General features: G+C 30.8%; 3 long non-coding RNA genes across 9 annotated transcripts in view; 1 reads left to right on the top strand and 2 right to left on the bottom strand.

The window, feature by feature from the left end:
* LOC127071402 (uncharacterized) overlaps positions 1-15,936 on the bottom strand; it is a 44,300-nt gene extending 28,364 nt beyond the window's left edge. For 3 of the 5 annotated variants that reach the window (XR_007785022.1, XR_007785021.1, XR_007785018.1), the window contains exons 1-2: positions 15,699-15,936; positions 2,051-2,312 (exon numbers count right to left, since the gene is read on the bottom strand). This is a non-coding gene — a long non-coding RNA (uncharacterized LOC127071402). Of the gene's footprint in view, positions 1-2,050; positions 2,313-7,137; positions 8,335-15,698 lie in introns of those variants that run through there. The other 2 variants (XR_007785019.1, XR_007785020.1) reach the window with 2 other exon arrangements.
* The window catches only part of LOC127071400 (uncharacterized), a 49,700-nt gene that overhangs the window by 28,124 nt on the left and 5,346 nt on the right, over positions 1-16,230 (top strand). For 2 of the 3 annotated variants that reach the window (XR_007785009.1, XR_007785011.1), the window contains exon 3: positions 5,185-5,775. This is a non-coding gene — a long non-coding RNA (uncharacterized LOC127071400). Of the gene's footprint in view, positions 1-5,184; positions 5,776-9,362; positions 9,411-16,230 lie in introns of those variants that run through there. The other variant, XR_007785012.1, reaches the window with a different exon arrangement.
* On the bottom strand, positions 4,307-5,267 carry LOC127071403 (uncharacterized). The gene is made up of 2 exons (XR_007785023.1): positions 5,128-5,267; positions 4,307-4,930 (listed from the first exon to the last, which is right to left on the bottom strand). It is a non-coding gene; the product is annotated as an uncharacterized LOC127071403 (long non-coding RNA).

Genomic DNA, 16,230 nt, shown 5'->3' with positions numbered 1-16,230 from the left:
CAAAATTTTAATTTGTTTTTTTTTTTCTATTAGTCATGTGATTCTTCCAAATGATTTCCAATATATTCTTTTTTATATTTATATATATTATAATTATATATATTATATTATATTTATAATTATAGATATTATATTATTATATACTATATATATTGTATTATAAAATGGGGAATGTACAATTGAAACTCAATACACCTGTATCGCAATAACGATATACGACAAAAAAATCAATGCACGAATATATAGATAATTCCAGATATCGGCAATGGAATATCTTTCACTATATTAATTTGCTATGTTAGAAAAAGAACATGTTCTATATACATTTAGTACAATCCAGGTTCTGTATTTTTACAGATTCTCCTTCATTTTTACCGTTACATTAGAAATGAAGAAGTAGATAGCCGAAGTAAAGATAACTAAATCGTACTCGATATAAATTAAACTAGCTTGACTGTTTCCGTATTTTATATATTTTACGGATTATCGGATAGAGACTCCGACATACATGTAAGCATATCAGTACGAAAAATCTAGTATAAAATATAATGATATAAACTCCTATAATAATATTAGTAATAAAAACGTAATTGTTATGTCCATTGTGTATATATTGTAATAATATAATAATAATTAAGATTATATAATTAATAAAAATTTAATTCTTTATGTTAATTAATAAAAATTAATAAAATATCTAAGGTCTCTTAATAAAAATTAAATTTTCAAGTACATTACATACTTTCTATTTTGCAATAGTAACGTCAATGAGAATATTTTATTTTTGGGAAATATTACATTTATGTATATAAATATCATGTACTTTATTATTCTGGTAATATACAGCACAGTTAAAACCTTATAATCGGGGGAAACAAAGGCACATTTGTATTCTTGTATTTATTTTTCATGCAAATAACTTAAGATTACGACGGTCCGTTTTAATCGTAATATAAAAATAAATTTAATCAAAGCGGAATTGTTCCGACGGACAACCGATGCCCAATGCGTTGAATTCGTACAAGCGACAATTCGACTTTCCTGAGATATTCACCTATTACTGTGCAAAACTAAAAGCAAGCGACAGTCAACACTTTATCAATGCCGTTTTTCCTATTCATTCTTGGCAGGAGGTTGTGTGTATTCCAGAACTCGTTTAAGAGTTATAAATTTGCGATATCTGATACATAATTTTCCAAAATTCAACAAATGATCCTTTATATGTTGTAATGTTTTTTCCTGTGCTTTATTCCAATGATATTTCATGTTTTCCGTTTTTAATTCGTAATGAAGGTAACGACGGTAATTTTATGAATACTTGAAAATAATCAGACCTATAACGCTACGAGCAGGTTTCGTATCCGCAAATAAAAGCTAAACTCTTCAACAATAAACCATGTCTTGATTCCATGATGTCAAATCCCGGATGTTCCAGACGTAAAAAGTATCTCTTCTCTCAGTTTAATACCTCATCTCGACTTTGTAAAGAATCTTTCCAAATTCAATAAGACAGGAGCATGTACAGATGGACAACCGTTAATATAAAAAATTACAGATTTAAACGATCATTAACGTAACATGAAGTAGATAAATTGCAAAATGGAGAAGAGAAACTAATGAAAAGTTGTTATCGTGATCATCATAATTGTTTCAAGATGAATTATATTACAGCGTCAACGTCTTCTCGGAACCACACAATCCTATCGAATCTTTAAATTTTTCTATATATATTTCAGCCGTACTATTTGAAACATTGAATATAGGATACTACATATTTTAAAATGCTTTCTCTTATGTTTCGTCCAAATGATATTTGTCGTTTTTTTGAACGATTCGATTGAAGCAAATCGGGGATTTTATGTATTTTCGAAAATCGTTACCTAGCCATGTAAGACCACGAATGACTTTTGTATACGAAAATACTAACAAATACATTAAACTACTAAGCTCTCTTTCTCGCGAAATAGTGTCATCTCCTGTTTTCTATTCGTGTGTAGATTAATATGCAGCCACTGCTTTTTAACACAGGAAAAATTATTGCAATACTTACTCTGTTACAGTCATTTATAAGGGTGCGATTTGTTTAATGTGCTCCTTTGTTATTGATTGACCAAGATAAAAACGATGACACTCTCTTCTACGATATCTGATTAGTCTTCACTGAATCGGTTAAACGACTTAAGTTTATTTTTCTCTATGTGAAAGTTCAAAGATGTTGCAAGATTGTGAAGAGATATATAAGAGTAAAGAGCAGGTTACGCAGTCGAAATGGAAGTGTTCTTCGAGAATTTTCCTTCGTAACACGAAGCTTCCTAAAAGTAAAAAACAGAAGAAGAGGGAAGAATTTTCACTAATTAGAAGTTTCGTCGTGGAAGTGGAAGTAGCGGGTTATATAGCTAGTCGGGTATAGTGGAATGACGCATATTATGTTTGTATGTGTATGTTATATAATATGAATCAGCTTGTACAATTATAATGATAATAATAAAGCCGATGATGTTGATGGTAATAAAAAGAAAACACAATGATAATAATATTACGTAATAGGCAGTTTATAAATCCTCTTAGATAAACGAGATTGGTCCAAAAACTTTTCATCGAAGGGCTGGTCTTCGTAAATACGTAACCGATCTGAGTATTCGAGGCAACCTTATATATCTGTACGTTGGGTCTTATAATACACACACGCACACATACATAATATGACAGGATTATCTTTCAATGCCCTTGCCAAGTCTCTGCCATGGTCGACAACAGACGCAGTTGATCAATAAGGATGACGACGTCTTCGGAATAGTCCCCTTCGAGCCACACCCTTAGTGCTGAGCAATGCTCCTACTTTTTCAGATATAGCTGGGACTCAGCTTTCGAAATATCAAATAGCTAGTGTTCTGTATCCATTTTCGATCTTTCATTAAATCACATAAAAAATTACCGATTACATATCAAATAATAACGGGTTTTTTAACTGAGACTAATTTTTTTGATGATACAAGCCGGAGCAGGATATTGTACAGAAACGTGTCATATGAACTCGGAGGAACATCATTAAGGACTAACTACATGCAATTCGGCTGAATTAAAATTTTCTTCTAACAGCATAGAAAATAAAGGACCGTCCTTCGCATAATAAATAAAGGGAAAGAGAGAGGGAAAAGAAAAAAAAGAGAGAGTGGAAGACAGGGTGAGAGTGAGACAGGACGAGAAAAAGAGAGGGAGAAGGAAAAATTAAAAAGAAAAAATACAGAGTTACCTTACATTTCATCCATTTATAACACTGGAAATACATATTCCTCCGAATTTTGTTTATTTTATCGTACTGAATCTATAACTGCAGATATGCCCATATTTTTGGAAATATTTGCCCATGCTTAATATAAGTATCGTCCACGATCAAACCGATTGCAAGATATTTCATCCAAATAATTGCTATCTTCACTTTTGCTTTAATTTTATCAATAGTGATACATACAATTAATATTCCAACAGCTATAGTTTATCAATATATGAAGTATATTATCTCTTCGACACTATCTTCTCGGCACAATTTCCCGACAATATCTTGCCTTAGCGTTTTGTTGGTTACCTATACTTATGAACTGAGTGATATACTAAGTGATATACTGTTCTTTTATATTTCAATCATATATTATTTTATCAAACCTGTTACTGTCGATTTTGTTCACTTACAAATAAATTCGAATTTATTTTCTAATCTCTAAATCTTCAATAATCCACTCGAATATTGGTAATATTCCTATGATTTCTGTAAAACGCCCTGCTCTTACCGCCCTTTTCTTATAATGAACGGTTGACCTGATAATAAACAGTTTGTCAGCTATAGTTAATAGGGAGTATTTACTTTCACTTAATCACAAACCTACTTTCCTTCTCTTAGTATTGATCTTTACGTTTTTGTTGTTTATCTTCGTATCTTTGTCTTTTCTTAAGTCCGTTCTCTTTTCTCAAATCCATCCTTCGCAATGACGATCATTATACTGTAATGTTATTGGCTGTTTTCGATCTTAGATTTGTTTCGCTTACCTTTCTTTCTCCTCGGTGCGTTCGAGTTCTTAACATGTTCCTTTTCCTTTTCTTACTCGTATGACCACTATTTCATCACGCTTTTCTTATATCGATGCTCGTTTTTATATTTTCTCTCTCTCTCTCTCTCTCTCTCTCTCTCTCTCCCACACACATCCTTTCATTCTATTTCTTTCTCTGTCTTTTTTTTTTCACATTTCTAACCGTAAATACAAGCCATCATACAAGGCATGAACTGAATTGGTCATTAATTTCACAAGGCCTAGTTATATGTGCTTTATGGATTCGTGTTATCTTTACAAATGTTTATTGAGTACACTACACTTTACAATGGATCATAACAAAAGTTTATCCGAATTTCTGTATCAAAAAAGATATGACATTAACATATCACTCATATAATTATTTAAACAGGAGAGAAATACTTCCAAATACATTTGTTTATAATTATACTTTAGCTATATAATTATAGGTATATATTACACATATTTGAGTTGAATAGATTATTATAATACATATAAACCGTGAATAATAAATATTACATTTGTTTGATTATTATATTCATAAAAAATGTGATATAAGGTCAAAACTATGTCCTATTAAGCTTCCATTATATAATATTACGTTATACAAAAAGAATATATACACAGCAAAGTGGAGAAAATGTAAAGTAATTACCGATAATTATAAATTTGATGTGTACGTTAGTGTTATTAAGAACATATGAGAGAAATAAAACTTCAAAATTCTACGCAACAGAACTAGTTTTGTATAAGATAATTAACATCTATTTTGAGACTGCCGCTGATGTACATAAAAAATCTAAAGAAGCTCTCGATTAACATCGTATGTATTCGTAATCGGTATCTGTCTTATCGGAAATATTCTAAAACATTGTACACGTAACTCTATACGTTACTAAATAGTTCATAAAATATTTATTGTTGAAAAATAAATATGTACTACTAAGTTTTATATATATAGTATACGAAAAGTTATAATCACAGAAAAATAATTTCTCTCTAATATATATAAAACGATAAACATAGCAAGAAATTGGATGTAGTATATAAACTCAATTACATAGATGTGTAATCGTAGGTCTTCGTGGCTCAGATGGCAGAGTGCTTGTTCGGCAAGTGAAAGGTCCCGGGTTCGAGCCCCGGTCGAGGCACGCAGCGAAAAACCTCATCCACGACTCCTACTCTCGTTGCAAGAAAAAACGTTACATTCAGGCTTGTTTCACTTCTTATCTTTCTGAGCAGCGATTTATTGTAATGTGGATAAATGAAACAGTGCTCTTTCTGCTCTGTCCCCTCCCCCACACACCCCATCTAAGTATATTAAAACCATTTTCTTATCACCATTGTACCCCACACCTTAACGAGTAGTTGTTTCGCGACGCACGTGATGAAATTTATATGTAGAAAATATGACTGTTCGTACCCCTATTATTTGACAAAAGAAAAAAGTATTTAGGAAATACAAACGCATTGTTTCAATGCAAAAAATCAACGTATTAAGAATAAAAAAATCACAATAAATGATGCATTGCATGTTAAAAGGTGGTTTATTCGTATCAGAAATCGGTTACAGTTTATGGTTCAAATCAGACCCCAATACATGTATATCGAGTTACAGCAATTACATATGTTTTAGATCTATCTATGTAAGTAAATTTAGCCAGAAAGTTCCTCGATAGCTCAGATGGTAGAGCATTCACCCGAAAATGTTTGTAGGCAACTAGCGAAGACCTAATTTTTTTCTCTTCTTTTTTTAATTTTTGTGATATGATTCAAGAAAGATTCAAATTTAAAATGTATACGGATTCAATAAATTACGTCAATTCGTATAGAAATATCGTACTTACTTTCAAACTTATTTGCATGATTGTTAACGAATACAAAATTTCAATTTGCTTTGTTTTCTATTTGTCATTTGATTCTTCCAAACGATTTCCTATATATTCTTTTTTATATTATGTAAAATGGGGAATGTACAATTACGACGCATTGCACCTGTATCGCAATATCGATATACGACAATGAAATCGATATACGGATATATAAATAATTCCAGATATCGGCAATGGAATATCTTTCACTACATTAATATACTATGTTGGAAAAAGAACATGTTCTATATACATTTAGTACAATCCATGTTCTGTATTTTTACAGATTCTGTTTCAGTTTTATCGTTACATGAGGAATGAAGAAGTAGATAGCCGAAGTAAAGATAACTAAATCATACTCGATATAAATTAAACTAGCGTGATTGTTTCCGTATTTTATGCATTTTACGTATTTTCGGACACAGACTCTGAGATATATGTAAACATATCAGCATGAAAGAGCTAGTATATAATATGATAATATAATGCTATAAACTCTTATAATAATAATAGTAATAAAAACGTAATTATTATGTCCATTATGTACATATTGTAATAATATAATAATACCTACGACTATATTATCAATAAAAATAGTACAAGTATTACTTCTCTCAGTTTAATTTCGACGTTGTAAAGAATTTTCCGAATGAAATAAGAAAGGAACATGTACAGATGGACAACCGTTAATGTAAAAAATTACAGATTTAAACGATCATTAACGCAACATAAGTATATAAATTGCTAAATAGAGAACAGAAACTAATGAAAAGTTGTTATCGTGATCATCATAATTGTTTCACGATGAATTATATTACAGCGTCAACGTCTTCTCGTAACCACACAATCCTATCGAATCCTTAAATTTTTCTATATATATTTCAGCCGTACTATTTGAAACATTGACTATAGAATACTACATATTTTAAAATGCTTTCTCTTATGTTTCGTCCCAATGATATTTGTTATTTTTTTGAAAGATTCGATTGAAGCTAATCGGGGATTTTATGTATTTTCGAAAATCGTTACCTAGCCATGTAAGACCACGAATGACTTTTGTATGCGAAAATACTGACAAATACATTAAACTACTAAGCTCTCTTTCTCGCGAAATAGTGTCATCCCCTGTTTTCTATTCGTGTGTAGATTATTATGCAGACACTGCTTTTTAACACAGGAAAAATTATTGCATTACTTACTCTGTTACAGTCATTTATAAGTGTGCGATTTGTTTAATGTGCTCCTTTGTTATTGATTCACCAATATAGAAACGATGACACTCTCTTCTACGATATCTGATTAGTCTTCACTGAATCGGTTAAACGACTTAAGTTTATTTTTCTCTATGTGAAAGTTCAAAGATGTTGCAAGATTGTGAAGAGATATATAAGAGTAAAGAGCAGGTTACGCAGTCGAAATGGAAGTGTTCTTCGAGAATCTTCTTTCGTAACACGAAGGTTCCTAAGAGTAGAAAACGGAAGAAGTGGGGGAAGATCTCTGACCAATTGGAAGTTTCGTCGTGGAAGTGGGAATAGTGAAGCTTATGATTTATAGCTAGTCGGGTATAGTGGAATGACGCATATTATGTTTGTATGTGTATGTTATATAATATGAACCAGCTTGTACAATTATAATGATAATAATAAAGCCGATGATGTTGATGGTAATAAAAAGAATACACAATGATAATAATAATATTAAGTAATAAGTTGTTTATAAACCCTCATCAGATAAACGAGACTGGTTCAAAAAATTTTCATCTAAGTAATGATCGTCGTAACTATATCTTCGTAGCCGATCGGAGTATTCGAGGCAACTTATATATCTGTGCGTTGAGGGTTTATAATATGTATATACACACACACACACACGTACACTATGACTGGACATTTTTCACAATGCCCTTCCCAAGTCCCTGCTATGGTCGACAACAGAACGCAGTCGATCAATAACGACGACGGCGTCTTCGGAATAGTCCCCTTCGAGCCACGCCCTTAGCACTGAGCAATGCTCCTACTTTTTCAGATATAGCTGGGACTCAGCTTTCGAAATATCAAATAGCTAGTTTTCTGTATCCATTTTCGATCATTCATTAAATCACATAAAAAATTACCGATTATATATCAACTAATAACGGGTTTTTTAACTGAGACTAATTTTTTTGATGATACAAGCAGGTGCAGAATATTGTACAGAAACGTGTCATATGAACTCGGAGGAACATCATTAAGGACTAACTACATGCAATTCGGCTGAATTAAAATTTTCTTCTAACAGCATAGAAAATAAAGGACCGTCCTTCGCATAATAAATAAATCACGCTTTTCTTATATCGATGCTCGTTTTCATATTTTCTCTCTCTCTCTCTCTTTCTCTCTCTCTCTCTCTCACTCTCACTCTCTCTCTCTCTCTCTCTCTCTCTCTCCCACACACTCCCTCTCATTCTATTTCTTTCTCTGTCTCTTTTTTTTCACATTTCTAACCGTAAATACAAGCCATCATATAAGGCATGAGCTGAATTGGTCATTAATTTCAGAAGGCCTAGTTATATGTGCTTTATGGATTCGTGTTTTCTTCACAAATGTTTATTGAGTACACTACACTTTACAATGGATCATAACAAAAGTTTATCCGAATTTCTGTATCAAAACGATATGACATTGACATATCACTCATATAATTATTTAAACAGGAGAGAAATACTTCTATATACATTTGTTTATAATTCTAACTTAGCTATATAATTATAGGTATATATTACACATATTTTAGTTGAATAGATAACTATAATACATATAAACCAAGAATAATAAATATTACATTTGTTTGATTATTATATTCATAAAAAATGTGATATAAGGTCAAAACTATGTCCTATTAAGCTTCTATTATATAATATTACGTTATAAAAAAAGAATATATACACAGCAAAGTGGAGGAAATGAAAAGTAATTATCGATAATTGTATTTCTAGATTTGATGTGTACGTTAGTGTTATTAAGAACATATGAGAGCAATAAAACTTCAACATTCTACGCAACAGAACTAGTTTTGTATAAGATAATTAACGTCTATTTTGAGACTGCCGCTGATTTACATAAAAAATCTAAAGAAGCTCTCGATTAACATCGTATGTATTCGTAATCGGCATCTGCCTTATCGGAAATATTCTAAAACATTGTATACATAACTCTATAAATTACTAAATAGTTCATAAAATATTTATTGTTGAAAAATAAATATGTACTACTAAGTTTTATATATGTAGTACACGTAAAGTTATAATCACAGAAAAATAATTTCTCTCTAATATATACAAAACGATAAACATAGCAAGAAATTGGATGAAGTATATAAACTCAATCACATAAATACGGAAATATAGGTCGTCGTGGCTCAGGTGGCAGAGTGCTTGTTCGGCAAGTGAAAGGTCCCGGGTTCGAGTCCCGGTCGAGGAGGGTATGTAGCAAAAACTTCCCCGGACCAAATCTCTCAACCAACACAAGAAAAACATGTGATTAGAAAGAATCAGGCTTCTTTCAATTCATCTAATCATCGGTTTATTATCGAGTATTGTTAGTCTCGAATAAATGTAGCAATGCTCTTTCTGCTCTGCCCTCCCCCCCGCCCCGCACCGGCACGATTCTGAGTGCTTGATACCCACATTGACCGAGTAGTTGTTGTGTCGCAATGCACGTGACAAAATTATTATGTGAAAAATAATAATTCCATACCCCCCTTTTTCTCTGACAAAAGAAAAAAGGATTTTGGAATACAAACGCGTTAAATCAACGCAAAAAATCAATGTATTAAGAATAGAAAAACCACAATAAACGAGCAACGCAATATATTTAAAGCATGAAAAGATGTTTGCTGATATCAGAAATCGGTTATTCTTGATGAAACAAATTGGACCCAATACCCTTTAATCCTGAATTACATCAATCACAGATGTAATTACGTGTCTGCATGTAAATCTCGCCGGAAATCTCCTCGGTAGCTCAAATGGTAGAACATTCACCTGAATAACTTTGTAAGCATTCATCAATCGAAGAACTAATTTTTTTCATTAACTTTTATTCATTTTTGAGATATATTTCAAGGGACATATATATTTAAAATATATACGGATTCAATATGTCATTTGGCCATACATATTTTATTATTTCAATCATATTGGTAATTAATAAAGACATTGTTATACCATGTAGCATGGGGAATGATCAATCATGATTAAAACGCATTACGTATATATTATTGCAATAATGGTACATAAAAACGAGATCGATATACCGATATATTGGTAATTCTCGTTGTCGATAACGGAATTTGTCTCTTCACTCTTAATTCGCTACGTACTTAGAAAACAAAGATATCCTCTATACATTTAATATAATCCAACGGTACAAAATAGGATTACAAATTGTGTTTTATTTTTATCGTTGCAAAAGATATCAAGAAAAAGTAAACCAATATAAAAAAAATAAACTGTACTGATATGAATTAAACGAATATGACATTCTCTTAATATATAGTATAGGTAGATCCATAAAATCGTGTGAAACAATAGCATATTTGCGTTTTCATCTTAACCTCCCATACGAATAACAAGATTATGATAGTCCGTTTTAATAGTAATATAAAAATAAATTTAATCGACTCAGAATTGTTCAAACGTACAACAGTTTACCAATGTCCACAATTCATACAAACAATAATTCGACTCTTCTGAATTATTTGAAAAATATTGTACGAAAAATTTCGTTTTCTTTCACGGTATATTTGTTACACTTCCGAAACGTAACGATAGAATTTATTGCTTTTCCTTTAATGAAAGATTTCAAGGTCATTTCAATCTCTCCTTTTTCTTCATAAGAACCTCCTTTCTGTGATATCGTTGGAGATAATATGAAATAAACATTTCATTTTGTTCGTTCTTAATGTAGAGCTCTTGTTCCCTTATGTGTTCTTTCGAAGGTTCCTGATTTTTCTTATATAACCACATTGATATTTTGCTAATTCCCTATCTCGAGCATAGTTGCTAAATTCACACTTTCAACTCTCATCCTTTCACTCGCACTTAACCGACCTATAAAGAGAGATAGATTAAACAAAGAGAGATTCTACAAAGAAAGATAGTAATCTTTCTCCGAGATTTTTCTTCTCTATTTTAAATTTACTGGAATAATTAACAAGACGCATCGCAGCTTTTGAGTAAAGTGGAACAGATAAAAAAGTGTTTGAATATCTATCAAATTATTTACGATGATTTATCGTACGCGTTTCGAAAATAATTATGTATGTAAATAATGCATGAATACTCGCATAGGAAGAAGTAGAAAAAAATAGACAATAATTAAAATCATTGTGTTTCATACTCAATAATTTACAGATGAAGAGAATTAAATTTATTCAAACGAAGTGAAGAGTTTGTATCTCATATGATTTCTGTCAAAGATTCCGGTTATCAATTATTCTCAATTCCAAAAGTCCAAAAATATATAGTTAACAAAATGCATAGTTGAGTAAGTGCAGAATCTCGTCAGGGTAGCATTTCTCTCAAACAATTTATGCCGAATCGACTGTTGGGTATACCGAAATGTAAGTTCTACCCATGCTAGACAAAGTGGCAATATCGCTGGAATAAGGATATGACTTTCATGGCTATTCTTTTATGTAAACATTCCATACAGTACTGTGTAATACTTTATGTTCGGTGTAAATATCAACATAAACACGATACGTTTGAATACATATGTAGAATTTATAGCGTTACTCTTCTTATAAGCTGCAAGGACGAATGCGAACTGTTTACATCATACACATACAGATGTATGTACATGTATAAAGTATATGTGGAAACATACGTGTCTATAAAAATACACTCATCGTAATATGCACACGTTGACAAAGATACAATATTTCATTTAACTGCTTGTTCGTGACTAATAGAGACAAAGGAAATTCAGACGCTTCATCTTAATGTACTTTAATATTTTTTATTACTTTACTCTACATCAACTGTAGAGTTAGCTACATTTATTTACGTAGATGCGTGTGTAATATGAAAATGAAATAGAGAAAAAGAAAGGAGAAAAAATTAAATAATTTATTACTTTGGAAGTACTTCTCTTTATTTTGTCAAATGAATTTTTAATTGTTCTTATTTTACACGTTGATTAAGAGGAAATTTTCAAAATTTTCGAATCTGCAATTGAGAAGTTATTACACAACCTGCAATATCCTCTCAAAGCTATAACAGAGACAAGGGTGATCCAACTTAATATAAAATAAAATAAAATACATATAATTAATAGCGTTCGAATACTTTTGTGACTTTGTTTCAATATATCCTTGTAATAAATGTTTTTTAACTTCTATAAATATTATTACATTCGCTTCAAATCTCGTATACATAAATTCGATAGTTGGGCCTTCTAGTAGTAGCGACACCCCTTTCTGAACTTAAAACTAACATATATACTTTTATTATTTAAAGTCTTAATAGCGAGCGTTCGAACATTCTCGTGAGCCACTCTAAATCTTACCATCGAATTGTTAGTTAGACTTTCATTATTATAAACTTACAATGATAAAGTGTTGTCCTTCTGTGTTTTTATTATCAATCAACTTCTTATTCAATATTCGGTTGCCCTTATCAAGTCGCTATTCGGTTAATCTTTTCGATGCAACGATGTTTTTGATTTGAATTGTACAAAGTAAAAAAAATTATAAAGTCTGCAGTAGTAGATCTTATCTTTTCATCACCATTTTCTGAAATATTGAAATCTAAAGAAACGATTCAATCAGAATTATTGATTTGAAAGATCCCTGTAGAATAATAAGCTTAAAATGTGACTGTCGATTGGTAGTATTAATATTTGTACTAATTAATTAATTCATGATTTTTATGAATAATGAGTCGTTTCATCGATTGGTAAATATTTTATAAAATAAAGATCACAAAATCATAGGTTTAAGTAATTTTTTGTCATTTTGAAAATAGTTTGTTACATATATTGTTATCTTATAATTTATATAGTAACAAGATTATTATACAATCAAACTGAGTGAACATGCGAAACTTTTTCGGGAAATATTTAAATTATAAAATTCCTCCTATATAATTTCGATAACATATTACAAACTTTTCACGGTTCGAGAGTACCTTGATCGTGAAAATATTTCGATTATACGTGCTATATGGTAACTTGTCCGAAATGAAACAGAATGATATTTCTCATTAATAGGACTCGTCATTCTCTAATTATTATATGAAATTCCTATTTATCTAATTCCTTTCTAGGAGCAAGCCAATAGTATTATATAACCAAATATAGGTATATGCGTATAACTGTCTTTTTACAAAGTGCAATGTACATTTTAATATAAAAAAGAAACCAAAAATTTCCGTTCTCAATATCCCATATTGACTCCGCGCGACGGGTCTTTCTCTTCATTTCACTCTCTCTCTCTTTTTCTCTCTCTCTCTCTCTCGCTCTCTCTCTCTCTCTCTCTCCCTCTCTCCCACACACTCCATCTCATTCTATTTCTTTCTCTGTCTTTTTTTTCACATTCCTCACCGTAAATACAAGCCATCATACAAGGCATGAGCTGAATTGGTCATTAATTTCACAAGGCCTAGTTATATGTGCTTTATGGATTCGTGTTTTCTGCACAAATGTTTATTGAGTACACTACACTTTACAATGGATCAAAACAAAAGCTTATCCGAATTTCTGTATCAAAAAAGATATGACATTGACATATCACTCATATAATTATTTAAACAGGAGAGAAATACTTCTATATACATTTGTTTATAATTCTAACTTAGCTATATAATTATAGGTATATATTACACATATTTGAATTGAATAGATTACAATAATACATATAAGCCCTTAATAATATATATTACATTTGTTTAATTATTATATTCATAAAAAATGTGAGATAAGGTCAAAACTATGTCCTTCGGTCATTTTAAGCTTCTATTATGTAATATTACATAATAAAAAAAGAATATATACATAGCAAAGTGGAGGAAATGTAAACTAATTACCAATAATTGTATTTACAGATTTGATGTGTACATTAGTGTTATTAAGTACATTTGAGAGAAATAAAACTTCAACATTCTACGCAACAGAACTAGTTTTGTATAAGATAATTAACGTCTATTTTGAGACTAAAAAAATCACAATCAATGATAGAGCGCATGTTAAAAGGTGGTTTATTCGTATCAGAAATCTGTTACAGTTTATGGTTCAAATCCGACCCCAATACATGTATATCGAGTTACAGCAATTACAAATGTTTTAGATCTATCTATGTAAGTAAATTTAGCCAGAAAGTTCCTCGATAGCTCAGATGGTAGAGCATTCACCCGAAAATGTTTGTAGGCAACTAGCGAAGACCTAATTTTTTTCTCTTCTTTTTTTAATTTTTGTGATATGATTCAAGGAAGATTCAAATTTAAAATGTATACGGATTCAATAAATTACGTCAATTCGTATAGAAATATCGTACTTACTTTCAAACTTATTTGCATGATTGTTAACGAATACAAAATTTCAATTTGCTTTGTTTTCTATTTGTCATTTGATTCTTCCAAACGATTTCCTATATATTCTTTTTTATATTATGTAAAATGGGGAATGTACAATTACGACGCATTGCACCTGTATCGCAATATCGATATACGACAATGAAATCGATATACGGATATATAAATAATTCCAGATATCGGCAATGGAATATCTTTCACTACATTAATATACTATGTTGGAAAAAGAACATGTTCTATATACATTTAGTACAATCCATGTTCTGTATTTTTACAGATTCTGTTTCAGTTTTATCGTTACATGAGGAATGAAGAAGTAGATAGCCGAAGTAAAGATAACTAAATCATACTCGATATAAATTAAACTAGCGTGATTGTTTCCGTATTTTATGCATTTTACGTATTTTCGGACACAGACTCTGAGATATATGTAAACATATCAGCATGAAAGAGCTAGTATATAATATGATAATATAATGCTATAAACTCTTATAATAATAATAGTAATAAAAACGTAATTATTATGTCCATTATGTACATATTGTAATAATATAATAATACCTACGACTATATTATCAATAAAAATAGTACAAGTATTACTTCTCTCAGTTTAATTTCGACGTTGTAAAGAATTTTCCGAATGAAATAAGAAAGGAACATGTACAGATGGACAACCGTTAATGTAAAAAATTACAGATTTAAACGATCATTAACGCAACATAAGTATATAAATTTGCTAAATAGAGAACAGAAACTAATGAAAAGTTGTTATCGTGATCATCATAATTGTTTCACGATGAATTATATTACAGCGTCAACGTCTTCTCGTAACCACACAATCCTATCGAATCCTTAAATTTTTCTATATATATTTCAGCCGTACTATTTGAAACATTGACTATAGAATACTACATATTTTAAAATGCTTTCTCTTATGTTTCGTCCCAATGATATTTGTTATTTTTTTGAAAGATTCGATTGAAGCTAATCGGGGATTTTATGTATTTTCGAAAATCGTTACCTAGCCATGTAAGACCACGAATGACTTTTGTATGCGAAAATACTGACAAATACATTAAACTACTAAGCTCTCTTTCTCGCGAAATAGTGTCATCCCCTGTTTTCTATTCGTGTGTAGATTATTATGCAGACACTGCTTTTTAACACAGGAAAAATTATTGCATTACTTACTCTGTTACAGTCATTTATAAGTGTGCGATTTGTTTAATGTGCTCCTTTGTTATTGATTCACCAAGATAGAAACGATGACACTCTCTTCTACGATATCTGATTAGTCTTCACTGAATCGGTTAAACGACTTAAGTTTATTTTTCTCTATGTGAAAGTTCAAAGATGTTGCAAGATTGTGAAGAGATATATAAGAGTAAAGAGCAGGTTACGCAGTCGAAATGGAAGTGTTCTTCGAGAATCTTCTTTCGTATCACGAAGGTTCCTAAGAGTAGAAAACGGAAGAAGTGGGGGAAGATCTCTGACCAATTGGAAGTTTCGTCGTGGAAGTGGGAATAGTGAAGCTTATGATTTATAGCTAGTCGGGTATAGTGGAATGACGCATATTATGTTTGTATGTGTATGTTATATAATATGAATCAGCTTGTACAATTATAATGATAATAATAAAGCCGATGATGTTGATGGTAATAAAAAGAACGCACAATGATAATAATAATATTAAGTAATAAGTAGTTTATAAACCCTCATCAGT

This window comes from Vespula vulgaris, chromosome 21 (genome assembly GCF_905475345.1).
Source record: "Vespula vulgaris chromosome 21, iyVesVulg1.1, whole genome shotgun sequence".
Taxonomy (NCBI): Eukaryota; Metazoa; Arthropoda; class Insecta; order Hymenoptera; family Vespidae; genus Vespula; species Vespula vulgaris.
This window is presented reverse-complemented; position numbering and strand designations above follow the sequence as displayed.